The 24,848-nt window shown below is 39.9% G+C and overlaps 1 long non-coding RNA gene across 1 annotated transcript; it reads left to right on the top strand.

Moving 5' to 3' along the window:
* The first annotated feature begins 215 nt into the window (after nt 1-215).
* LOC108541093 (uncharacterized) lies at nt 216-24,010 on the top strand. The gene is made up of 3 exons (XR_001888858.1): nt 216-308; nt 2,954-3,099; nt 22,797-24,010. It is a non-coding gene; the product is annotated as an uncharacterized LOC108541093 (long non-coding RNA).
* Nucleotides 24,011-24,848: the final 838 nt, after the last annotated feature.

Below are 24,848 nucleotides of genomic sequence, written 5' to 3'. Positions count from 1 at the left end.
AACACCATTGCAACGGACTGAATGTGCGAATGTGTGTCCCCTCAAAATGTGTATGTTGTAATCCTAATCACCAGGGTGATGGCATTAGTAAGTGGGAAATTTGGGAGGTAATTAGTTCATGAGGGTGGATCCCTCATCAATGGAGTTAGTGACCTAATAAAGAGACCCCAGAGAACTCTCTTGCCCTCTTTCCACTATGTAAGGACACAGTGAGATAACCATCTATGCCCTAGGAAATGGGCTCTCACCAGACACCATGTCTTCCAGGACCTTAATCTTGGATTTCCCAGCCTGCAGACATGTAAAAAGTAAGTGCTTATTGTTTACACCACCCAGTCAGTGTATGATATTCTGTTATAGCAGCCTGAACTGACCAAGGCAACAATACAATTGGTTTACTGTAACAACAGTAAACAGATTTACTGGCACTTGGCTCCCAACTGGTGTTAAGTATGTAGAAATGCAAATATGAGATTTCAATTTATTGATGTAAACGCTGAGAGAAGGAAGCCCTGGAATTTTCCAGTTGCTGGTTTCCAGGTTTACCATTTTCAATGATGCACTTCATTAGCATGAAAATGCTCATATTTTGAATAACAAAATTAAACTCAATAGCTAAAACGTATGTAATGTTTAGTAAGTACCAGGCAGTATTCTAAAGGCTTTAAATACAATAATTTATCTAGACTTTACACCAACCCTATGTTAATTACTATTATTATTCCCACTTTACATGTAAGAAACTGAGGCACAGAAAGGTTAGAAAACTTACCCAAGTCATGTAGCTAATAAATGGTATCCCTGGGAATCATACAGATAATATGATAAATAAAATGGAAAAATAGACTAGTCTGGGATAAGTTGATTTGTTAATATTCTGGTTTTTGTAATATATAGGGAAGGGAGCTGTGATTATTTCCTGTCGTTCCTCCTTCACTTTTCCTCAGGAAACAGCCCATCTTGCACAAGCTGAGTTCTTTGCTTGTTCAGCACCTTCACCAGCAGAGGTCCACTCTGAGCTCTGGCACACCATTTATTTCTTGGAAGGATACCATAGAATGGGCAGGGATATAGTTTAGCATCTATTCTTCCAAAGATACTCAACGAATCTTCCAGAAAGTACAACAGAGAAATTTAACATGATAGGAAAACATTGCTCATTTTGCTCCCTGGCTTTTAAAAAATTGGTACTTTTGTGAATTTTTTTCACAGTTATTGAATAACCTGTGCTTATTGTTGATGAGAGGTAAAAGTAATTATTTAATTTATAATCAGACAATAAAGTTTACTACACAGGCCAGAAAGGGCTGGCTCTGGGCAAAATTGTACAGAGAGCATTTGAGGATGAGAAAACCTGAAAGACATTCTATCTGATCTCCTAACTTTACAGATGACAAAACTGAGGCCAGAAAATTGACTTACTCCAATTAGGAAATTCTATTATGTGGACTCCTAATCCAGAGCTATTCAGAACATACGTTTACACGACACATGGACAAACTCACATAGAGACACACACTGACATGTATGGACACATACGTACACGCATATACAGACACATACGTACACACCTGCACACAGTCACACACTCACAAAGATACACACAAACACATACACAGGCACACACACACGAAGTGCCCCACTTTCATATGAAGCCATATTTTCTGCCTAAATTCTTCATTAATAATCAGGTAGTTAACAGCGTTACCCTTCCCTAAGAACATTTGCATTTTAATAGATGTCTCCAGAAAATAAAAGTCAAGATCCAAAATAAAGAATTTTAATGATGTAATTTCACACAGAGACTCAGAGATTGAGGGCTGGCCCAATGCCCTTCAAGTTGCTTCTTTGAGGAGCCTTTTTTTGTCCTTGGGGCCACATATGTGTATACGCAGGAGTCTATAGATGTTGGTGTTTGTGGACATGTCTCTCTGTGAGTGTGTGGGTCCAAGTGCAGTGTATATGTATGTTCTGAATAGCTCTGGACTGGGAGTCCAGATAATAGAATTTTCTAATTGGAGCAAATTACATGCGTTCTCTGGTCTCTGTTTTCTCATCTGTAAAATCAGGAGCTCAGGCAAATATTCACTAAATGAACATTCTTGAAAAGATGTTAACATATCTTCTCAATCATATTTGGCCCCAACCCCTCTTGTCAGGGTTCCACTTTCCCCCAAGTATGACTCTTTTAAGAATAATAACATAATTGTTGAATACAAAAGAATAATGTGTGTAAGTTATTAGAGAATTGTTCATTTTCTCTATTTTCCTCTTCAAGAAGACAAACTGACTTGGAGCTGTGGCTGTGGTTTCCAGCCACCTGGGTTTGTCTTACTGCTAAAAGGAGACTATAATTCCTTCCCCCAGGATCCTCCTGTTCCTTTCAGGTTCAGAGCTCAGCTGTGGATGGAACCCAAGTGTGGCTTTCCCATTTTTAACATTGAAATACAATGTTCATTAGAACAAAAGCTTCTCGTCCATATTGCTGGGTTCGATATAAGTGGTCTGCCTGGCCCACACATCACAGCTTCCTTCATATTGCAATGATATTGTAATAGCTCACATTGTACATTGAGGTCAAACTCAGCTATTGATCTATTTAAACATAAATACTACAATTAATTAGAGATGGGCTTGGACTAAAATATCTGACCTTTCTGGGTTCTTGAGAGTAGCATTGGAATAACTTCATATAAGAGCTAAAAATCCTGAGAAGGACATTTTCTACTCAAAATTACTTCCAATAAATGACTTCACGGGGCTGGACCAAGGACCTGCTTCATTAGTATTCAGTGTATTCCATGAGTTTAGCATGAAATGACCATGTCCATTTACACCAGAGAAATTCAGGGTGGCTGTGGGACAGGTTGGTGAGGAAAAGGCTTGTTTCTTGAAATATGTGTATGCCAAAGTGGAGAAAGAAAAACAGGGATATTTTTCACTTGACTTCTAGCCTCCTGGCGTATCTGTCATCTCCGTGATGGATGCTTGCACAGGAAGCATCCATCCATGTAGGAAGATGGTGCTCCACATCATCCAGAGAGCTTCATTCATATTCCAGTTATCTTTCTGGAAATCCAGGAATGGACCAAGTCAAAGGTAGACACCAGGCTCTCACAGAGGCCCCTCAATGGTGATTGGGGGTGGGATTGGGGCCCCCAAGCTTTCCATGCATAAAAGAGTACGTGTGTGTATGCTCGCCACAGTGACACTCCCATGACTTTCACTGAACTAATAGGCAACTCCAGTTTTTCATTGTATCTAGGAAGGTCCCACGTGATGTGACCCCTGCCTACCTCTTCCACTTCATCGCACACCTTCCTCCCCTGCCTTGCCATGTTCTGCTCCACTGGCCTGTTTTTTCTGTTTCTTGAATGCAACAAGGTTTCTCCTTTCTCAGGTGGTGTTGCTGGGTGAGACTGTGGAACACTGTGCCCAGATGTTCTCAGGGCTGGCTCTTCCTTGTCATCCCATCCTCAGGCCTCAGTTCACCTGTCCTCCCTGGCCAGCCTCTCTGAAGTAGGCCTGTCCCTCTCTTTCCACAGTTTTATTTTCCTCCCAATCACTTTATTCCTGAGATTCTCTTGTTTATTTTATTTTATTTTTTGTCTCCTTCCATTACTCTTGATGAAAGTCTGATGAAAACAGTGAACCTATCTGTGCTTTTCCCTGCATTTGACACATAGTAGGTGCTCAAGCGTTATTTTTTGCATGAAGAAAACAATGTTAGAGTTTTAAGGGGAGTGCAGTGAAAAAATTCCTTCTCAAAAATTTTCTTCCTCATTAACTTATTATTAGCCAGAATTGAAACTTAAGTCACCAATGTATTACACAAGTTGATAGGGCAAAGATGGCTCTAGAATGATATTGGCTATTGGAATAGAACCAATGTCTCATCTTTCCAGACTCTCTAGAGTCTCAAATGCAGGCCATCTTGGTGATGTTTTGAAATCACACTGAGTTCCCAATCCTGTTCATCAGGCAGCCAGGCACAAGACACTCGGATGAGCAGGTAAGAACCATGTGCTCTGCAGCTTGAACTCAGTCAGTTATTTCCAAGGCTTGGTCTTAACTCTTGCTGAAACCCACCTGCTGAGAGACTCCCTCTCTTTTGCTCACACTTGTAGCAGCATAAACATGTCTTGGCAGACAGCCTATCCCTTAAACAGTATTGGAGTTCAGCTCTCATTTCAGGCTAAATGGTGGTTCAAATGTTGGCTCTGCCCTTATTTGTGTTGTAATCTTAAGTGAGTTACTTTACTAGACTTCAATTTTTGCAATTTGTATAATGGGAGTAATATAATAAAGTTGTTGCAGGGCTTAAGTGACAGAACAGTATAAATAAGTAGTAGAAAGACTGTCTACTGAGTTCTTTGTCTCCCTTTGCATTCTCTCATCATTCACTTTCAGCTTAGAGGTCACCTCCTCACTGAGGCCTTCCCTGACCCAGACTACAATAAAACCCTGCCCACACATCTCTATCCCAGCACCTGTTTTGGTCTCTTAGCAGCACAATCACCAGCAGACAACCTAGTTGGCCAATGTGTTTATAGATCTGTCTGCCACCAGCAGCATGAGAGCAGAGTCTCTATCTTGTTTGCTTCTGTATCCTCTGTGGCTGGCACATAGTGCGTGCTCAATTCATGTTTGTTGAATGAATGATTGAGTGTTCTGGCTGCTTCACATATGTCACTTCTGTTAATCTTGACAATTCAGTAGAATATTATTGCCATTACTTCAAAGATGGTGAAAGTGAAACTGAAATAGCCTTAAAAACTTAATAATCTATAATATTTTTTGAGTACTCACCACAGGTCAGACACAAAGGTAAGGGATTTTCAGTGGTTATATATTTAGGAAGAGAGGCAAGTGAAGGGGGGATGAGCCCAAAAGGACATTTAGGATTGGTCACTTCTACTCTGGACTAGTTAATAATTTTAAGTGAAAATTACTTATTCAGATGAGGCTCAAGGTTTCTTTTATCCCAAAATGTTCTGAAACCCCACTTTCATCTACATGGCAATTGTTTTAATTGCAACACAAAACTATACCAGTTGCAATTGTATTAGGCTGCTGGTAACAGGAACCCACATACACGGCTTTAAATACTGTTTTTTCAGCTATCAGGAAGTCTGGGGATAGATGGTGCAGGCCTGTGTAGTAGCTATGCAATGTCAGCACCTCTCAGTCTCCTAGTACTTTGCTCTGCTGCTCTCGGTACTGGCTTCTTCATGCTTGCTGTGTCATGGTTGCAAAGTGGTTGCTGCATCTCCAGGATTCACGTCCACATTCTGGCAGTCTCAAATGAAGGCTAGAAAATTGATTAATTTGGTTGGGCACTTTATCTCCCAAGGAAGATGGTTGTCCATCAGCTGACAAGATGACCCATTACTTTTAAATAAACATCAGATAATCAGAGACCAAAATGTGGGAAAGGAATAATATTTAGTCTTTGGTGCTTCAAATTGCCATGGAATCAATTTACACTGAGTCCCACAAAATGCTTAAGAGTTCTTCAAATATGTTGATAAGTGCTGTTTAAATCAGGCACTTTCAGATATTTGGAGGAATGGCAGCAAGCTTTAGCTGTTTTCTAAAAATCTGACTGACTCTAAGATCTAGAGTTACCTTGTGCCATCCACAAGGGCTATCCACCTGAATTCAGCTACTATACTGAAAACTCAACTTGAAAGAGTATGACCTGGATTAAATTTCTCTCTACTCTAAAGGAAGTAGGGATGGGGACAAACTTATATTAAGTTTCGGTAGATATTATAAGTTGCCTCTCCAATGGCCATCTCCATTCCTTTTTCCCTGCAATGTAATCCCAGTCTGTTCCATTACTGAATTAAAGATAGCTTAATGTGTGCAGGTCTCTACCCCAACTCCAAGGAATGAGGTAGGAGGGGTGTAAATCAGTCATGGCAAATTCCGTACCACTGGACAATAACTGATCTACTGGGGGAGGGGAAGGTGTTGCCCAGTTCTGGCCAGTGAGGAGTAAGGGAAATTTTCTTGTGGTGGTAGTGGTGGTGAGAGAGGGGGTAGTTTCTTTCTTTAATAAACAAAAACTCTTAAGAAGGAGGTCCTGTTTCTTCTGGCCATGAAGGCAGATGTGGCACTAGAGCTGTACAGCCATCTTGAAAGACATCAGTCGTAGCACATTTGATTTGCTGAGCCAATCCAGGCATCTACCTAACTCTGGATTTCTTGCAATGTGGTAAGAGTATATCCCCATTTAAAATATTGGAGTTGATACCCCATAAATATATATAATTGTTTGTAATTAAAAATGAAACTTTTTTTTAAATTGGAGTTGGGTTTTTTCCTTTCCTTTCTATTACTTGCAGCCAAACACAATTCTAACCTATACATATACTCTATATCAGGCACTTGGGGCTTTTTCTTACCAAGTTCTATACTTCGTGACTCTGTACTTGACTTCAGTGTCCAATTCTGTCCAACACGGCTAATAAAAGCCCCTACCTCACTGATGGAGGTGAGGGTGAAACAAGCAGTCCATGCAAAGGGCTCATTGCTCATCCTGTCACATTGGAAACTGTCAGAAAGTGTTAGCTGCCACTATTATTCAAAAGCATTTGTTTTTAAAATATTTTGAGAATTGTGTGAGGCTGGCTGATGGAAAAAGGAAAAGGAGCAAAAAAGTCAGCAATGGAACTGCTGTAGGCAAGAAGACATGGCGGCTGGAAATGTGGATTAGAAAACACCGTGAGCCGGGAACAGCTACAAAACCTGACTTGAAAGGGCCTGGGAGGAAATGAGGGAGCAGAACAGTAGAGGCAAGGGAGATATTTGCATTGTGAGCATGTCAGACTGTGCTGCAAAATTGCAAAATAAGCAAAAGAGGACATACACATATGATTAAGGGTTTGATGGGGATGGGATCGTAGACAAATGTAATTATTATATTCAGTTCAAACTTGGGACAAATGCATGAATATTTTTGCTATACTTTTATATCAAAGAGCTCTGTGCATGGTTATTAGAATGTAATATGTGCTGAAACAAAATGAGAAAGAAAAAAAACAAAAACAAGACACAGGCAAAGAGAGAAAGGAGGCCAAGTGTGACATGAAAGGCATGACTCTTGGCATCAGCAGGGTGGAAAGAGACCAAAACAGGTGCTGGGATAGAGATGTGTGGGCAGGGTTTTATTTTAGTCACCTGGAGCTTGTGGATCACTGTTTATGGGTATTCTGTTCTGCCAATAGTTAGGGCTAACTCTCCTTGATTGGAATTGCTCACTGAGAAATGCTGCCTCACCTCCGGATTCTCACACAAGATGCAATGCAACATCACAAATGCATCTTTTCCAATCTTAGCTCATCCCCTCCAACCACAGAGCAGAAAGTGTGTTCATCTTAAAGATAGTTTAGCAAAGGCCTCTTGCCCCAGTGGAAAGAATTCAGATAATAAGAATGGCCCTTTTCATTTTAGGGCTCTCAGCATAAACACCCAGAAGATCTCAGACACAAATCACTAGTGCTACCAATCCAGGCAATTGGAACTTACCCCATTTCTGAGCTGTCTTGGGCACAAAGCACAGTGGGTATTTCTGCTGGATGTACATACCAATCACATTTCACATTAGAAATCCTCAAGGAAAGCCATTCTCTTGGAACTGAGAGTCCTGTATAAGTGTTTACATGTTTTTTAGTCTACTTCATATGTTTGTTCAATGGAAGAACTCCTGTTATCACTAAATATTCCTTAGCCTGTATATTATGATCTGAAGTTGTTAGTTTCTTCCTTTTGTTCCTAATCACTCCCTGAAAACAAACATATGACTTTATGAGACTGTTGTAGGCCAGGAATATTTCATTTGGCTGAAATGAACCCAGCTTTTACATATAGCAGCATGAGTGTGTGCATGTCTATGTGCTTGTGTATACATGTATGTGTGCATGTATGTGAGTGCCCAGCTGTCCATCTTCTCTCACCTGGCTTATTACTGTAGTGTAGGGTGTCCTTGACTCTGTTCTTCCTCTGCAGATCTATCCTTCACACTGTAGTCAGAATGAGCTTTCTAAAATGTAAATCTTTGTACCTGTCTTTTCCTTGTTTAGAGCCCTTCAAAGTCTTGTCACAGGTTAAAGTCCAACCTCCAGAATATGGCTTGTCAGTCAGATGACCTTCACCCTAGATTTCCTGGGATAGTATGATTCATGCCTCTTGTCCCAGTATACTTACTAACAGCATCTTCTTTCACTTTCAAAAGTGTTTAGATTTAGAAGCTATATGTGATAGAATATAAATTATGTGGGCACCCTATTTATAAGGCCCCAAATTCTCTAGTCTCACTCCACCTTTCTATTCTGTGCTCCAGATGGTAGAATCTGTGCCACAGGAGGCAGTCTCAAGATGGTGTGACAAGCTAAGGTAAGGAAAGTTGAGGGTACCAGGGAAGGCCAAAGAAGGAGGACTCCAGCCTGATAGAATTGGGGATATAGGAAGGTTTTCCAGAGTAAATAACTTCTGGAGATGAGCAGGCATTAGCCAAGAGAATGGAGTTGGAGGAAAAATGGTTTAGGCAGAAAAAAAAAAAATCATGTACAATGGGTCCCAGGCAAGAATCCAACCATGCAAACCACTTTGAGATCTCTGAATTTGCCATATTTCCTCTTGCTGCAGACCCACTCTGCATGAATTTTTTCCTGTCTAAAACATTTTTCCTCCCCCAACTCCAATCACTTGACTAATTCCTGCTCATCTCCAGAAGTCACTTACTCTGAAACCTTCCTATATCCATAATTCTATCAGGGTCAGGTCCTCTTTCTTTGGCCTTCCCTGGTACTCTAAACTTTCCTTACCTCAGCTTGTCACACCACCTTGAGATTGCCTGCTGTGGAACATATTTGATTATCCTGCTCAGTTAATAACTTCCTTCCCCATAAGGGTTATATATTACTGCCTGTTACCATGCAACTTGCAAGGTTTCATGGAGTATCCTTGACTGCCCAGTGATAACGGGCTTGGCTGTATGACTTGCTATAGCCAATAGAAGGGAATGCAATATACCTTAGGACTGATGGATGTCCTATAAGCCTTGGTGTGTTTTCACCAGAGTTTTTTCTTCTCCTAGTCCAAGGAAACAGCATATTCCATGTAAAGGTTTCTTGATCAGCCTGAATTTCAGAATGAAAAGAAAAGTCATAACCAGCATCATAAAACATGAATGAATGAAAATCAGATGTAAGACACCTGAGATTTGGGGGCTGTTGCTGCAGGATACCCAATAACCCAGCAAAGGCTGACTGCTCTGTATAATTTCTTTTTATTTCTTGGTATAGTAAACAGCCTGAGGTCAGAGAGCACATCTACCTAATTCACCCTTATGTCAACAGTTCCTAGATCAGCACTCAGAAGTGAACATTCCTCATTAAGTTTTGTTCAACAGAAGTACAGATGTGTGGATTTTGCTTTCTTGACTCTAGATTAAATGACAATTTTGGCAGGGTCTAGATTGGTTACATCTTTGGGGAACATTATACTTCTCACACAACATTCCCATTTACTATTTAATTTGATTTTCACACACAGGTAGGTAAAAACAAGAGAACTGATATCAGAGAGACTTTTACTTCTAAGATTACACAGCTCTTTAGTAACAAAGAAAGAATGGAAGCTTTTACTTTCTGGTGCTCAGTTCTAGGTTCTTTCCCATCCTATCCTTGAACCCAATCCTAGAGAAAACAGAAAATAATTATTCCTCTTTACCCAAAGCCCTGTTGGTGTCTGCTTTTTATCTGCTCACCATGACCACTCCTATCTGCTCACCACGACGACTCCCACTCTTAGATACATTGACACCCATCATCTTCTTTCTTTGGGATTAAGGGGCGCAGTTAGCCAAAATGTCTTCTCTGTTTTGAAAAGAGACCATTTAAAGAGCAGCAAGAGAGAATCACCCAAATTTAGTTCCTGTCTGGTCTTTGTAGATTTCAGGTACAAATTCTGGGCTCCCACAGAGTGAATGAGGTTTTTTGTTCTACATAAAGGTTGTGTTCAAGAGAACAGGCTCCAGTCTGCCTCACCAACCCAAATTCTCTTAAAATTTCAGTAAAGGGTCTCTCTTATTTTGGGTGGTTTATTTAAGTCAAAGCTGATGCTTAAGTGTCACATCTTCCTACAGCAACAAATATTTATTGATCACCTCTATGCATAAGGCATTGTGCTAGAGGGAGTCAAGTTAATTTGAAGTGCTTCCTAATTGCCCTCTGGGTGGCTGAGGTTAAGGTGATTCTTAATCAAAACCTTTGCATCTGTCTTTACTGAGAAAAACGTAAGGGCAGTTCTTCTCTAGTTGGCTGCACATTAAAATCACCTGGCGAGCTTTTAAAACTAATAGTGCCTGAATCCCACCTCCTGAGTTCTCATTTAATTGGCTTGGGATGTGGCCTGGACATTGGAATTTTTTTAAAGTTCAGCTAGTGGATCTTATATACTGCCAAGGTTGCAAACTGCTGCATTCAAGAGAGTCCCACTCCCACATTTCCTCTTATAGAGTAGTGATCAGAATCATCAGCTCAAACAATGTTAAATTCCAAGATCCTTCTGACCTAACTCACTAGTTGGATTTGAGACAGGGTGGTGGGGTGGAAAGAGACCCCACAGAGGTGGCCAAGAGATCTGGGCTCCAGAAAGGGCTCTCTTCTACTGCTCCACAGAAATGTGACTCCTTTAGACTTAAATGCCCTGGAATGGATCTGAGCTTTCTGGCCTGAAAAATGAAGGAATTAGACTAGATGGGTGTTTTCCAAACTTTTATTATCAGTGACTACCTTTTAAGCCCCCTGGATATAGTTTGGATCTGTGTCCCCACTCAAACCTCATGATGAATTGTAATCCCCATTGTTGGAGGTGGGGCTTAGTGGAAGGTGATTGGATCATGGGCGTGGCTTTCTCATGAATGGTTTATACCATCCCCTTGGTGCTGTTTCTCACGATGGTGAGCAAGTTCTCACGAGACCTGGTTGTTTAAAAGTGTGGCATCTCCCCTCTCTCTCTCTCTCTTGTTCTTGCTTTCACTATGTGATGTGCCTGCACCCACTTTGCCTTCCGGCATGATTGTAGGCTTCCTGAGGCCTCCCCAGAAGCAGATGCTGCTATGCTTTCTGTACAGCCTGCAGAACTGTAAGGCAATTACACCTCTTTTCTTTATAACTTACCCAGTCTCTGGTACTTCTTTATTGCAATCCAATAATGTCCTAACACACCCTTCTTCCCAAATAGATATATATATATTTTAAAAATCTACATCTATCAAATTTCATTTCTGTTAATTAACATCCCCCCAATTAAATAAATTGAAGATACTGTCAGAGGTTTAAATCCTTCTACAGATTACTTTTCTTCACTACATTTTGACTAATCCTATGTAAATGCAAAGTACTAAGTTGAGTGGGCATCAAATGCTATCCTTTATCTATCTTAGAAAACAGTTGAGAGGCTCACTGAGTGCTGGGAATGGTGGGGCCATCCTCACTTGCCACCTCCACTGCCACTCCAGCCTTGGCCAGTGACCTTCAGGGAAGCCAGAGGACAATGAGACTGCTCAATGTACCTCTTGGAGTAACCATAGGCAGCTCCAGAAGAAAGCTGTGACAAGAGATCCAGCCTTCAGTGAGACAACATTTAACGCACCATCCCTGCTCGACAGAGAGATGAGGCCCGGGAACATCAGGCCACCCTCGTCAAGCAGATTTCTCTCTCTCATCTCTTTTTGTGAAGACGGTTAAGTAAGGGAATGGAAGGTGGGGTGGAAGCTGCCTCCATAGCTTTCTGTAGGAGAGTTGAAGTTAGCAGAAGTTTTTTTCCTGAGGACTGATGGACGAATCCAAGAAGAAAAAAAGAATGGACTCCTCTGATAATCCCTGCCCATCAGATTCTCTGATTAATGTAAAATTGCCAGTGTTATTATTGAACAAACAATGTTTAAGCCTAAAGCAAGGAAAACTGGTGTATTAGCTCCTATGTTTTTATTAGGGATAAATGTTGATTATTGTTAAGCTTATTCAAAAACACTAAAAGTAGCTTACAGATCCCATGACTGGCTTTAAAATTAGGGGATGGAAACTGGGGGTTGGGACTCCTGAATTAGATAGTTCTAAGATTCTTTTAACACTAAAATCCAAAATTCTGTCATTTAAAACTCATATAGAACGAAGTGTTTAAAAAAACTTTTGTTGGTGTCAAAAGGAATCAGTATTAAATTAAAATATAGAATTTTGTTTTAACCAATACATATACTTTGAAAGTGCTCAAAACCAATTTATGGGATAATGGGAGGTAACTTTTTAGGAACTTAAACTGCACTGTGCATTGTTTTAGACAGACCACTCAGAGAATCCTAGGTATGTGGAGAAAGTATTCTGTTTTAGCCAAAATTCTTTTGTCAACTCATCTTAAGCAACTGGAGTGGATGTTGAAAAAACAAAAATATGCATAAAATAATACTTTCTTATACTATGTTAACTTTTGTTACTTAATAGCTAATTATTTCATTTGATGAATACCAATGGTTCCTGCCTCCCTCAAACCTTATCTTGTCTGTTGCCTTTTAATTACTGTGAGACTTCACTATTTCACTTCTTCCTGAGAAGTAAGGGTATAAATCTCAAAAGAGACTAAATGAATCCACGTTGATATTCATGAACATCTCTATAGTGAGTGTGCCTGGCAGGTAAAGTCCATGTGTGGTGGTGAAACAGGGCTGACAAGTCAATTTTCCAGCCGTGCTTGACCTCTCTTCTCACTCAAACTTCCCTGTTCACACATGCAGGGAATCACTCCTTCATACTACATGACCAAGCCACAGCTGATCAGACCAAGGGTAGGTGGCTAACTTAAGGGCAACCAAAACATTGGCTGGGTTCAGCCAGATTTTTCCTTACAATTTGAATGAACAGATACAGATACAGTAATTAAAGAGATGATGTGCCTGAGATCTCAAAAGTCACAGACTCAGGGCCAAGTTGACTCCGGCCTAAGTGTGAGCTGAAGTCATGAGGAAGCAGAAACTATAAGCCCTGCAGACAAAGGCAGTCTGCAGGAGAATGGACCTTCTGCAGGGAAAAGCAAAAATGAAAGACTGTGTAGACCAAGAAAGAAGCAAGAGTTGTAAAACTAAAGACTTAACAGTCCAGCTAAACTTAGTGTAACTTAGCTCTATGTGATTACTCTTAATCTGTATCATTTCCATAGCTTTTTTTTAAAAAGTGGAGCTAACTTAAACCAGTTGCTGTCGCTTGTAACCAAAGTACCTTTGTTAAAATGTCTAGGGGGGAAGAGATTCTAACTGTTGCCTCTGTTGCAGTGAGAGAATTATCTAGGGTTTCAGCATATACCTTTCTTACCCTTCCTTGTACCTGCTGCCTGTAACCTCTGTTGTTTCAGACAAGTAAGGATGGGCTTAGGCAAAACATACCAACCTGTTTCTCCATAAAACTATTATAGAGAAATGAGAAAAATATTTTTATTTCATTATCTGATGAGTGAATAAGGTTTCTCCAACACATAGGTAGCTATGCCTGGCTCATCCACAGGTCACATGATTCAGCAAATGTTTAACAATCCACTATGTGCTCAGAATATAAAATAAATAAGAAAATACTTCATGCCTAGAGGAGTGTGTAGTCTGAGAAGACACACATATTCTATTAGCTATTATAGCCATCAAAATCATTCCTCACACTTTCATTTAATCTCATTATGCATCCTGTAAGTGATTTGTGGAAAGTCCTATTGGAATGCAGAGGCCTGTGTGGGTCATTCTGGTTGAGGAGTTGAGGAAAGCTTCACAGAAATGGTAAGAAGTGATTTAAACTATGTCTAGTGTATCATGTTTTCCAAAGTGTGCTCTGTGGAACACTAGTTGCATGAAATATAATCATGTATAAATAGACAGATGGATGGATGGATGGATGGATGGATGGATAGATAGGCAGACAAATAGATCCATGAACAAATAAGCTTCAAAAGTTCTAGGCTTAACAAAGTTTACAATTTCTTTACTGTAGGACTTCTCAGGAAGGGTCCTCAATATTTGAATCTGAATTCTGAATTTCCAAGAAAGACATATAGCATTGACCAAATTATTGGCTTACAAGGTTCTTTTTTCCTTTGAGCCTTTTACAAGAAGCAATATTTTGCAAGCCAGATTTTAAAAAAATGAATTTTGCCCATTTCTTCTTATTTCTTACTCCTGTTATTTAGAATAGTTAGAATGATGATCATTATGCAGTCATGATGACATTTTTAATATCATCATTTAATAAGACTACATAGACAAAACTTGTTTACAGATTCCTAAAATGATCTATCAATAGTTCTTCAAAAAATTTGTTTTATTTTAATAAAAAATTGATCCAATCTGACTTAAATATAAAGAAAGCTTCCACAGGTTTTTGGATAGTCCTTTATCAAGTTGCTGAAACTTTATCAAAATCCTTTCAAGAACATCAGGCAAGAAGTGAGGTCCAATAAGCCTTGGAGATTCTGGGACATGTCAGTGTGCCGAAGTGTTGTAGCCTGGATTACACATGCCTCATTGCCTACCCTTATAGTCAGGCTGTCATTAGCATTCTGGGGTTATTCCCATGATCACGCAACTGGGTCCAGCTCCCCGCACCTTGGGTGATATTTGTTCAACACAGATGAGAGAAAGTTCTTGCCTCAGAGCCAATAGCAATTCAAAGCCCTGATTGTCTTGTGTCTCAGGATGTTTAAATCCAGCTGTTTAATCTGAATCTTTAGTTCTTTTCACCATTGTGTTTGTTTTTTTTCTTCCTAATTTGTGAGAGATGAAATGACCTCCTCAAAAGCCTTTATCTGAGGCCTCATTAAAATTCTAGGAAGTCTTTCATTTCCTTGTTCCTTCACAGGCATTAATTTGCATTGTCCGTCATAATAAGAGAGTTAAGGAAAACATGGAACTATTTAACACAGCATTTCACTACTAACCATTGTTACTGCACAGACCAAATCAGCTATGTGGGCCCATGATGCATGGGCCAACAGTCTGTGTGTCTCTCCTGCCATATTTTATGTCAGTTATTAAAGAGAACACTATACTCTGGAAAATCACTTATTATGACAGTCTTTTCCCCTTATACTGAATAAAAACGGGGAGAAAATGGTTAACAAGAAAACCTCTGTAGGAATCTCCTTGGTAATTTGATTCTGATGAAACTTGACTGTTTTACTTTATAGTTTTCAGATTTTCATAAGTTGGCCATAGCTACTACAGCAGTCAGTTTTCCCATTGGAAAATTGAAAACACGATTCTTTGACACCGGAACAGTTTTGCCTCCTTGTAAGTTAGGAGTTTTCTTTCCAAGATTGCTAATTCATTCTTCCTCATGACGTCTTACTCTTCTTTTATAATCTCTTCTTCTTGTTTCACAATGCAATTCTTTTTTTTTTTCTTTTTTTTTTTTTGAGACAGAGTCTCGCTCTGTCACCCAGGCTGGAGTGCAGTGGTATGATCTCAGCTCACTGCAAGTTCCACCTCCCGGGTTCACACCATTCTCCTGCCTCAGCCTCCCTAGTAGCTGGGACTATAGGAGCCTGCCACCACATCTGGCTAATTTTTTTGTATTTTTAGTAGAGACAGGGTTTCACCATGTTAGCCAGGATGATCTTGATCTCCTGACCTCATGATCCACCCGCCTCAGCCTCCCAAAGTGCTGGGATTACAGGTGTGAGCCACCACGCCCAGCCCACAGATGCAATTCTTTCTTTATCTCACTGGAGATTTTTAATCTAATTATTGTAAATTTCTCTTCTGACTGCTTTAACTGTGTTTCTTTCTATGTAGTTTTTTTTAACTTAATGTTTTGTGTTTATCCCCCTCTTTTCTTTCATGACACTGACTTTCCTCAAATGCTGATGCTTCTTGGTTGTGCACCCGTTTTTTGTTTGTTTGTTTGTTTTTTGCAATAGATTTCTTACCAAGATGGCAGCTTCTTGCGTTGCTACCTAACCTTTATTTTTTTCATAGAGATACTGTTAGTTTGTCTATGAGGGTCCACTGATACTCCTTAGCATTTTTTGGCAGGGTGTGTGGGAGGCGGAGGGCATGTGTTGCAGTGAGTGCTCAGCCCACCATCTTACACTATAAACTATAAACAAGTGTTAATTTTTGTTACCTTTATGCATGCTCTTACTTCCTTGGGAAATTTTATTCAGAAACTTTAAAAAAAAATTCAGGGCTTTTCTTGGAGGCTGTCAGATTCTATAGTCTTAGGTTTGAAAGTCGAATATTTCAGGCTTGAGTTTTGCTAAGGCATTTATTCACATTCTCAAACATCTGTTTATTGAATCTGTTATGTATTTTGGAATCATTCTTGGCTACCAATCCTGACCTTAACACTAATTAGGATGTGTAGCCTTCAACTCATTTAGTCTCACTTTCCAGGGTTAACTTAAAGACAAGTTTTGTATGCAAAACAGCTACCAGAGTGTCTGGTACACAGTAAATGCTCAGGAAAAAAGAAGAAAAAAACACCCTATGCTTTTCTGCCCACATACCAGTGAATTTCTGTGCTCTTTATTCATTTTTGTACAAGTAAATTTTTATCTGGTATGATTTTCCTTCTGCCTGAAAGATTACCTTTGATATTTTCATAGAGCAGGTCTCCTTGTAATGAACTTCATCAGCTTTTGTATGTCTGAAAAAGTCTTTATTTCATCTTCATTTATAAAAGATACTATTTCTGGGCACAGGATTCTAGATTGACTTTTATCTCTTGATATCGATTGATGGGATCCACTGTCTTCTGGCCTGCATTATTTCTGATGGGAAGTTTGCTGTCATTCTTACCTTCATTCCCTTTTATACATTATGTCTTTTTTCCTCTGGCTGCTTTGAAGACTCTCTCTTTATCACTATTTTAAAGCAATTTGATTATTAGGTGATTTGGTGTACAGTCCTACAGAGGCAATGAGTTTGCACAAATGCCCACCGTTGTCTCTCTGCTCCATTTTCAGTGACACGCTGAAGTTTTTTTGGAATGTCTTCTGAGCCAAGTAGTTCTTCTTCCTTATCCCTCCTTCAAACCCAAATATCTTGGGTTTGAAAGTCAACTGAGCATCTTGGATCTGCCAGTTTATAGTTTATAATTTAGAAACTTTCATTATTTCATCAATTTTTTATATGTCTACCTCTCCTTCTGAAACTCCAATTACATGTTTTTCAGTTTCCTTGAAGTTGTCTCACTGTTTACTAATGCTATATTTCTTTTAGCTTAGTCTTTTGTCTCCCTGTGTTTTATTTTGGAGAGTTTCTATTTCCATGTCCTCAAGTTCTGTAATCTTCACCTTACTAGTGTCTAGTCTACTGTTGATTCTGTTCAGTGTATTTGCCCTACAAGCCATTTTAGTTTTGATCTCTAGTAGTTCAAATTACATATTTTTCTATCTTCCTCTACTTAACTTGCTTATGCTTTTCTCTAACTCTTTGAACTTATGGTCTCTAGTTATAATTGTTTAAAAATTCTTGTCTAAGGTCTCTCTGACCTTCTCTGGCCCTCCTGTCTCCCACTCCCTTTCTCCCCCAAGACGTGTCATAGAAACCAGAATTCTTCTCTCATAAAGTAGGTCATAGAAACTAGAACTACTCTCTTCCAGAGCAAGCTGTAAAACTTAGAAAGGTCACACTCTGACCTACATCTCCCAAAAGTACACCACAAGACCTTCATTCCAGAGAGTTCTTCCCCATACCCAGGGGAAAGCATGTTACACAGAGAGGCCAAGTAGAATCTGAACAGACAGGCCTTGCTGAGTTCCCTTCAATTGATTACCATTTGCTCATACTCCTTTTGTCCAACCACATTTCCCCACAGCTATCCACTTCTTTTGTCAAACTCAGCATAAAAGTACACTTTTTCCTAGGTGTGTTTGGGTCTTCATTTCTGAAGGCTCCCATGTCACGTAAAACTTTGTTAAATAGGCCAGGCATGGTGGCTCACACCTGTAATCCCAGTACTTTGAGAGGCCAAGGCAGACAGATCAGATCACTTGAGGCCAGAGTTCACAACCAGCCTGGCCAACATGGCAAAACCTGTCTCTACTAAAAACAAACAAACAAAATCTTCCCAAATATGTTAAATAAATTTGTTATGCTTTTCAAAAAGTAAAAATAAAATCCTTGCAAGGTCTTTCTACTGTGGTTAGTGAGAGCATGAATTAATCCTGGTCTGTTCCTTTCCAGTAGTTCTTTCCTCACCTGTGATAGTTTCTTCACTTGCATACACTGATCAGCCCTCACTGAAAGACTCAAAGGGGAACACCTGCAGACCTCTAGATGTCTTTTCTCTGTGCAGCTCTCTCCCCTTAGTAACTCTGTCCAGTTAGAGTTGCTTTGGCCTTCCTTAATTCTCAGCTCATCTCCTCAACTCAGAGAGACCTCAAGGTTCTGTCTGTATTCTCTCTGCCTGCAGAGTTGCCTGAAAACTCTCTCCTGGCAATAAGCTGGGGCAGTCATAGGGTTCACCTTGTTTGTTTCCCTGTTCTCAGGGATTGTTATACTATGCAGCCTGTTTCCTGATCTCTGAAAATCATTTTTCCATATATTTTGTTTGTTTCATTAGTGGTATAAAGCAGTAGGGTAAATCCAGTTCCTGTTACTCCATATTGGAAATCAGCATAAATGCTCAACAAATCAGGATTATTTTTATTTTTTACCTTAATGGTGTGCCCAACGTTAGATTTGGTCCTATGGATTTAAAGAAGTATAAGATAAAACTCTTATCTATGTATGCACTCTTTGTCTTTATTCATCTGCATATCTCTACATTTTAGTATTCTGTTTCCTTTTAAACCACTAAACCTATCCTAACCAATGCATTTTCCTGTATTTCCTTCTACTCTTCATAACAATTATGTTTTAATATTTGCATATTCTTTCATTGACTAGATGCACCTAATTTACTGACTTATCTACCAATTTTTGAGTAATTAGGTTGTTTGCAATTTTCTCAGCTATAGATAAAACCAAAATGTAAGTGTGTGTGTGTGGGTGGGGGGGGGGGTGTTGAGAAATCACTAAATTAGGTTCCTGTGCAATTTACAACAAGCAAGTAAGCCATAATAATCTTATAAAGTGAGAACTCTGCTTTTTTTTGTCTACAGTTTTCTTCCTTTATTTCCTCCTTCTATTCTCTCTCTTTCTCTCTTGTTCTCCTTCTTTCTTCCTCTCCCTCTTTCCCTTCTTTCTTTCTTTCTTCCCAATGAGCATTTATTGAACACCTTCTATGTTCTAGGCACTGTGCTGGTAGATGAGGTATAACTTGGACAAAAGCCAGGATTCTTGCCTTGGAGGACTTATGGTCAGGATGAGGGCAGACAGGAAATTAAATAAATAAAAGCAATACATAATAAGTGCTCTGACAGGGTAAATCCATTTGAAGAATTCAAATAGCATCCATTCACACAAGTTCCACATATCTCTCACAGGACAGTAAGAGATAGGAGGAAATAATACATAGGCACTCTGGCTAGCCTCTCCTTGTCAATGTTGCAGTGCAAGAACATGCAGGGAGTTGAATATCTGACAGGCCTGTGTTTGAGACCAGGCTCTGCTACCTACTAGCTGGATAAGCAGGGACAAGTTATTTAACTTTGCTCATTCTGATTTTTAATGTCTAAATAAGAGTCATAATTTATCATGGGGCGCTGTGAGAATTAAAGACAATGTATGTAAAGTGCAAGGCACATAGTGGGTGCTTTGAAAATGGTAGCTAATATTATTACTAGTTGTTTGATACTGAACAAGACAAATCCTTGGACTTCAGTTTACTTATCTGTAATGAGATTATGTGGAAGGTCTGTTTTTAAAGTTCTACAGAGGCAATGAGTTTTCACAGATGCCCAGTATTGTCTCTCTGCTCCATTTTCAGTGACACACTGAAGTTTCTTAGAATGTCTTCTGAGCCAGTAATTCTCCTTCCTTATCCCTCCTCTTGGCTCTGAGCTGAGGCTATTCTAAAATGTAGTAGAATTCTTCTTTATCTGGAAACCAGGCAGTCATTTGGAAACAGCCCATTTGCCAGCTGTCTCCCAACAAACACCTAGGAAGTCTGGCACGAACCTTGGATAGCAGTTCAGCTTCAATTTAAAATGAATAAACTAATGTTTTGTATCAAGGAGAAACATTAGCATACCAAATGAACAAGCAAAAATCAAACATCAAATATTTCTCCAAGTAGAAGATGTAGAGGGCATTTCAGGTCAGCTCCAATAAGAATGTAGAAAATAACTTAGATTTTTAAAAATTGTCTATGTTCCAGAAGTAGAGACTTTAAAAATTTCATAAAAGTGAGAACTTCCATGCCCTCCCAAGCGTAAGATCCATCTCTCAGGAAATATTCTGGTGGCCAAAAAAGCAGAGAAACATGTAAGAATGGTTCTAAATTGTGTTGAGGCAGCCTTTGATTTGAAACTTTCCCTTCCTGGCTGCTGAACATTGAGGCAAAGCTCTTCCCCATCATTTCTTTCTTGCAAGTGTATTTTTCTATTTCCTAAATTCCAGGCTATGTATTTCACAAATTCCAGGTGCTCTGCCTGTGTTATTAAGAATGGTAGACACGGGGAGAACTTTATGAATCATCAACACCAACCTCTTTGCTTTAGAGAAGGAAGATAAAGCTCAGGTTTAATAATAATTCTCAGTGCATGTGAGTGGAGAGAAAGTTGAAAGAGAAAGTGAAAAGTGAAATGTTCCTAAACCATTAGTCACACTCGAAATGCTCTAATTTGTGAACTATTGGATTTGTGCTGCTATTAGGAGCAGAGGAGATCACTTTTAGGCATATTTAGTCAATATCAAGTGTCAGACACAAAATCACATGTTGCTAATTGTTCTTTAATCCTCAGAGCTGGGATTCAAGGTCTTCAACACTGCATACTCGCCAACTATTCTGATAGCTTTTTAAAAAGTGAGTTTACAAACTTTTAACAAAAGCTTAGCTTAGGTAACTGCTGAAAATGAGACAAACTGATATCATGTGTCTCCTGATATGGCTCATTAAGATGGACATAATTCTACTTACGTAGAATTCCTGCTCGAAATGTACCACCCAAATCTAATCATGAGAAACATCAGACAAACCCAAACTGAGGGATAATACACAAAATAACTGACCTGTGGTCTTCAAAGATGCCAATGTCATAAAAGACAAAATAGTAAAAGTCTGAGGAACTGTTCCAGATTAAAGAAGACTAGAGAGACATGATAAGTAAATGTAATGCAGGATTCATGATTAGATCTTGATAGGGCTGGAAAAAATATTATAAAGGACATTATTGGAACATGTATTAGTTAGCTCTGGCTGTCAGAACAAAATACCATAGTCTGGGTTGCTTAAACAACAGAAATGTTATTTTCTCACAGTTCTGGAGTCTAGAAATCCAAGATCAGGGTACCAGCAGGTCTTGTCTGGTGCAGGCTCTCTTCCTGACTTGCAGATAGCCACCTTTTAGCTGTATTTCTGCATGGCAGGAAAAGACAGAGAAAGCAGTCTGTGTCTCCTCTTACAGGGCACTAAGCCCATCAGACCAGGACCCTACCCTCATGACCTCCCAAAGGCCCCCCTCCCCAAGTACCCTTACACTCGGGGATAGGGCTTCAATTTATGAATTTAAGCAGACACAATTCAGTCCATAACAGTAGGGTTGATAAAATTTGAATATGGGCTAAATTTACATAATAGCACTGTGTCAATGTTAAATGGAATTTATAATACTGTGGTCATGTAAAAGAACATTCTTCTTCTTAGGTCATATACATTAAAGTATTTAGGGACAAGGAGAATTGTTGTACACAACTTACTTTCACATGGTTAAGAAAAGCAATTATAGAAGAGTGTGTGTATGTGTGTGATGGGGGCAGATAAAGAAAGAGGGAGGGAGAGTAATAAAATGGAGCAAAATGATAACACTTGGTTAAGACATGTAAAAGGTACATAGGAGTTCTTTTATTACTCTTGTATTTTTCTTTAAATTTGGAATTATCTAAAAATACAAGTTGGGTTTTTTTTGTTTTGTTTTGTTTTTTGAGATGGAGTTTCGCTCTTGACACCCAGGCTGGAGTGCAATGGTGCAATCTCAGCTCATTATAACCTCTGCCTCCCAGGTTTAAGTGATTCTCCTGCCTCAGCCTCCCATGTAGCTGGGATTACAGGCCACCACGTCCAGCTAATTTTGTTTGTTCGAAATAAAAGTTTTTAAAAGTTCACCAGTATCTTTCCACGGTAGGCTGGGGGACAAGGTGCAGGGATGAGAAGAAACACATATAACACATGGAGATCACCAACATGTGTCCTGATACATTGCCAAGAGCAGAAATTGGGACAGGGTGATATAAGAGTGAGGTTGGTCCTCAGACTCTTGGACAGATGACTGGGTAGTGGCTGATTTTCAAACAGAACCTCTCTAATTTTATTTCACTAACATTTCAAATGGCCTGCTAGTGTATCTACAAATCAAATGGACAAAATGACCTCTTTGTTAAATTCCCCATCCTTTTAAGAGAGGCATATGTAACATCCTTTTAAGAGAGTCATATGTAACAATCTCAGTACTATGTGTCATGTGCCAGGTACATACCAACTCATAAAAATGTCCTAAGGCATTAATTGTCGCAGCTAAGGAGAGTAAAGAGAGTGGTTCCTGCTAATTGTCAAAGTCCCCTGTGTGACTGCACACTGCCACACACACAGTCAGAGCTTAAGAAATGCGAATTGGTGATGAAAGTTGCCATTCTTCTTCCTTTGCAGGAAATAGCAACGATTAAGTTGGGGGAACACATGAAAACCCCCCATGCCTGCTCAGGCACAAACACTGCAGCAGAACTTGGATCCCAAGCAAGTGGCAGATGCCCTGCAATAGCGATCAGCAATTCTGTTTGATTTAGGAAGTGCTAATCAATAACGAGTCCAACTTGGAAAACTGCACTGGCTTAATCGCTTTGCATCTGGTATCCAGAACTGACACACCCCAGCTGGAAGGGAGGAAAAGAGGCATGGGGAGAGAGAGGGAAGTAGAAGAGGGATGTGTGGTGGGGGGACACAAAAAACAAGTTTGTGAAAACCAAGTAAACCTTTCTGGAGTTGAAAATCGTTTCAACTTTCAAAGACAAAATCTCACCCCCAAGTGAAAGACATGACATAAATGCAAAGGCAAGTGAAGATAAACAAAAGGCCCCGCTCAGATGTTCCCGAGGTGATCCGTCATTGTCAAGGAATTCTTTACACATCATAATGATTCCAAGCACCCTGCCAGCTTGTCTCACATACTATTTCTATATCGTACAGGATTTTTTTTCTTTCCTCCAGTAAACAGCACTTTACAACACAAGGTTTGACTGTAATTTTCATCAAACTGCAACTTGTGCAGGTTTGTGAGAGACACATTATTACTTAAATCCAGTTGTACTGCTCTTTTACCTTCAAGGACTGTTCCCTTGATACATCCTGTCAGTTGAGGGTGGCAGGATAACAATTAGCCTGCAAATCCATCCATTTAAATTAAAAACAAAATGCAAAGGGATTGCAAGCAGAATGTGTTCCAACTCCCTTCCTATGGATTCAAGGTGGGCCCAGCCCTCCTCCTGGACCAAGGATACCTGGAGACTGGACTCTGGGGGTTGGTGACAGAGGAGAGAAGGCAAGATGCAGTCCCAGCCCATGGGCTTCCGCTGTGAGCCATCTTCATGGAAGCAAATCTGCAGCTGAAAACCAGGCTGGCAGGCCAGCTGGCTGTCCATCTGAAGAAGCTAAGCACTGGCAGAGTTGCAGGTCCAGGGTGAGGCAAATGGGTGGAAAATTGAGAGCAGGACACCCAGCAAGACGTTCTGAACAAAAGGCCAGAGGTAGAGCCTCCCAGGACCACAGGTTCATATCTTCAGATGCCTCTGACATCACCGAGAGGAGAGGAGTAGAAGGGAGGAAGGAAGAGGTTTTAGGGGTCCTCAGGAAGCCAGGATTATGATGAAGGAAAAATATTGAACTGGATAAGTTTTCTTGGCTACTTCAACATTAATATTTTGAGGCAAGCTAATTTCTCTTTGTGAAAATAAAAAAGGACCCAATATAATGATGACTCTTTTGGCAATTTTCTTCTGTTTTGGTCAGATTGTTTTCTTGATTTTTTTTTTTTTTTTTGCCCTAAATCAATGCTTTTCATGAATAACAAGAAGACCTAAACAAGTGGAAATGACACTAAAGATATCACTGTACACCCATCAGATTGTCAACGGAACTCTCATTCCCCGAGGAGGGGAATATAAATTAGCTCCCATTGGAGAGCTTCTGGGCAGTTCCTGGTTTATAGAGGTTCACTCATTTATTGAGCAGTCTAGTCTCATTGGATAATAAACATGATGAGATTTTATGTCCTCTGACGAATGCCCTAACTGCACCATGTCGAGTCTCCCTGCCAGCTGAGGACAAGCTCTCTTAATAACCTTTGGCCAAATTCTCTTTTATACCTTTTGCTTACTGGTGTGTTTAAAACTCGGTCCTGCTTGTTTCCAAGCTTTGATCTCTTATCTGATGCAAAGCTCTTTTTCTCCTTCTCTTGGCTACAGCTACTGCTAGGGCTCTCTTAGCCGGTGGAGGTGGAGTCCCAGCTGGCAGATTCTCAGATACCAACTTTCTATGTCTCCAGAGAAAAGGGAAAACAGCAAAGTTATTTCCTGTGTTATTGGGTGAGGGTGCAATCTTCTCTCTATAGTGCTAGCTACATCTCTGGCCCATGCCAATGAGCTCTTGATGTCCTCCTCCACATGGCAACATCCAAATTCTGGGCTTTCATGGGGTGCAGGTATG

Source organism: Rhinopithecus bieti, unplaced genomic scaffold, assembly GCF_001698545.2.
Source record: "Rhinopithecus bieti isolate Rb0 unplaced genomic scaffold, ASM169854v2 scaffold_17971, whole genome shotgun sequence".
NCBI lineage: Eukaryota > Metazoa > Chordata > Mammalia > Primates > Cercopithecidae > Rhinopithecus > Rhinopithecus bieti.
The sequence above is the reverse complement of the archived record's forward strand: the minus strand, read 5'-3'. Positions and strand labels throughout refer to the sequence as shown.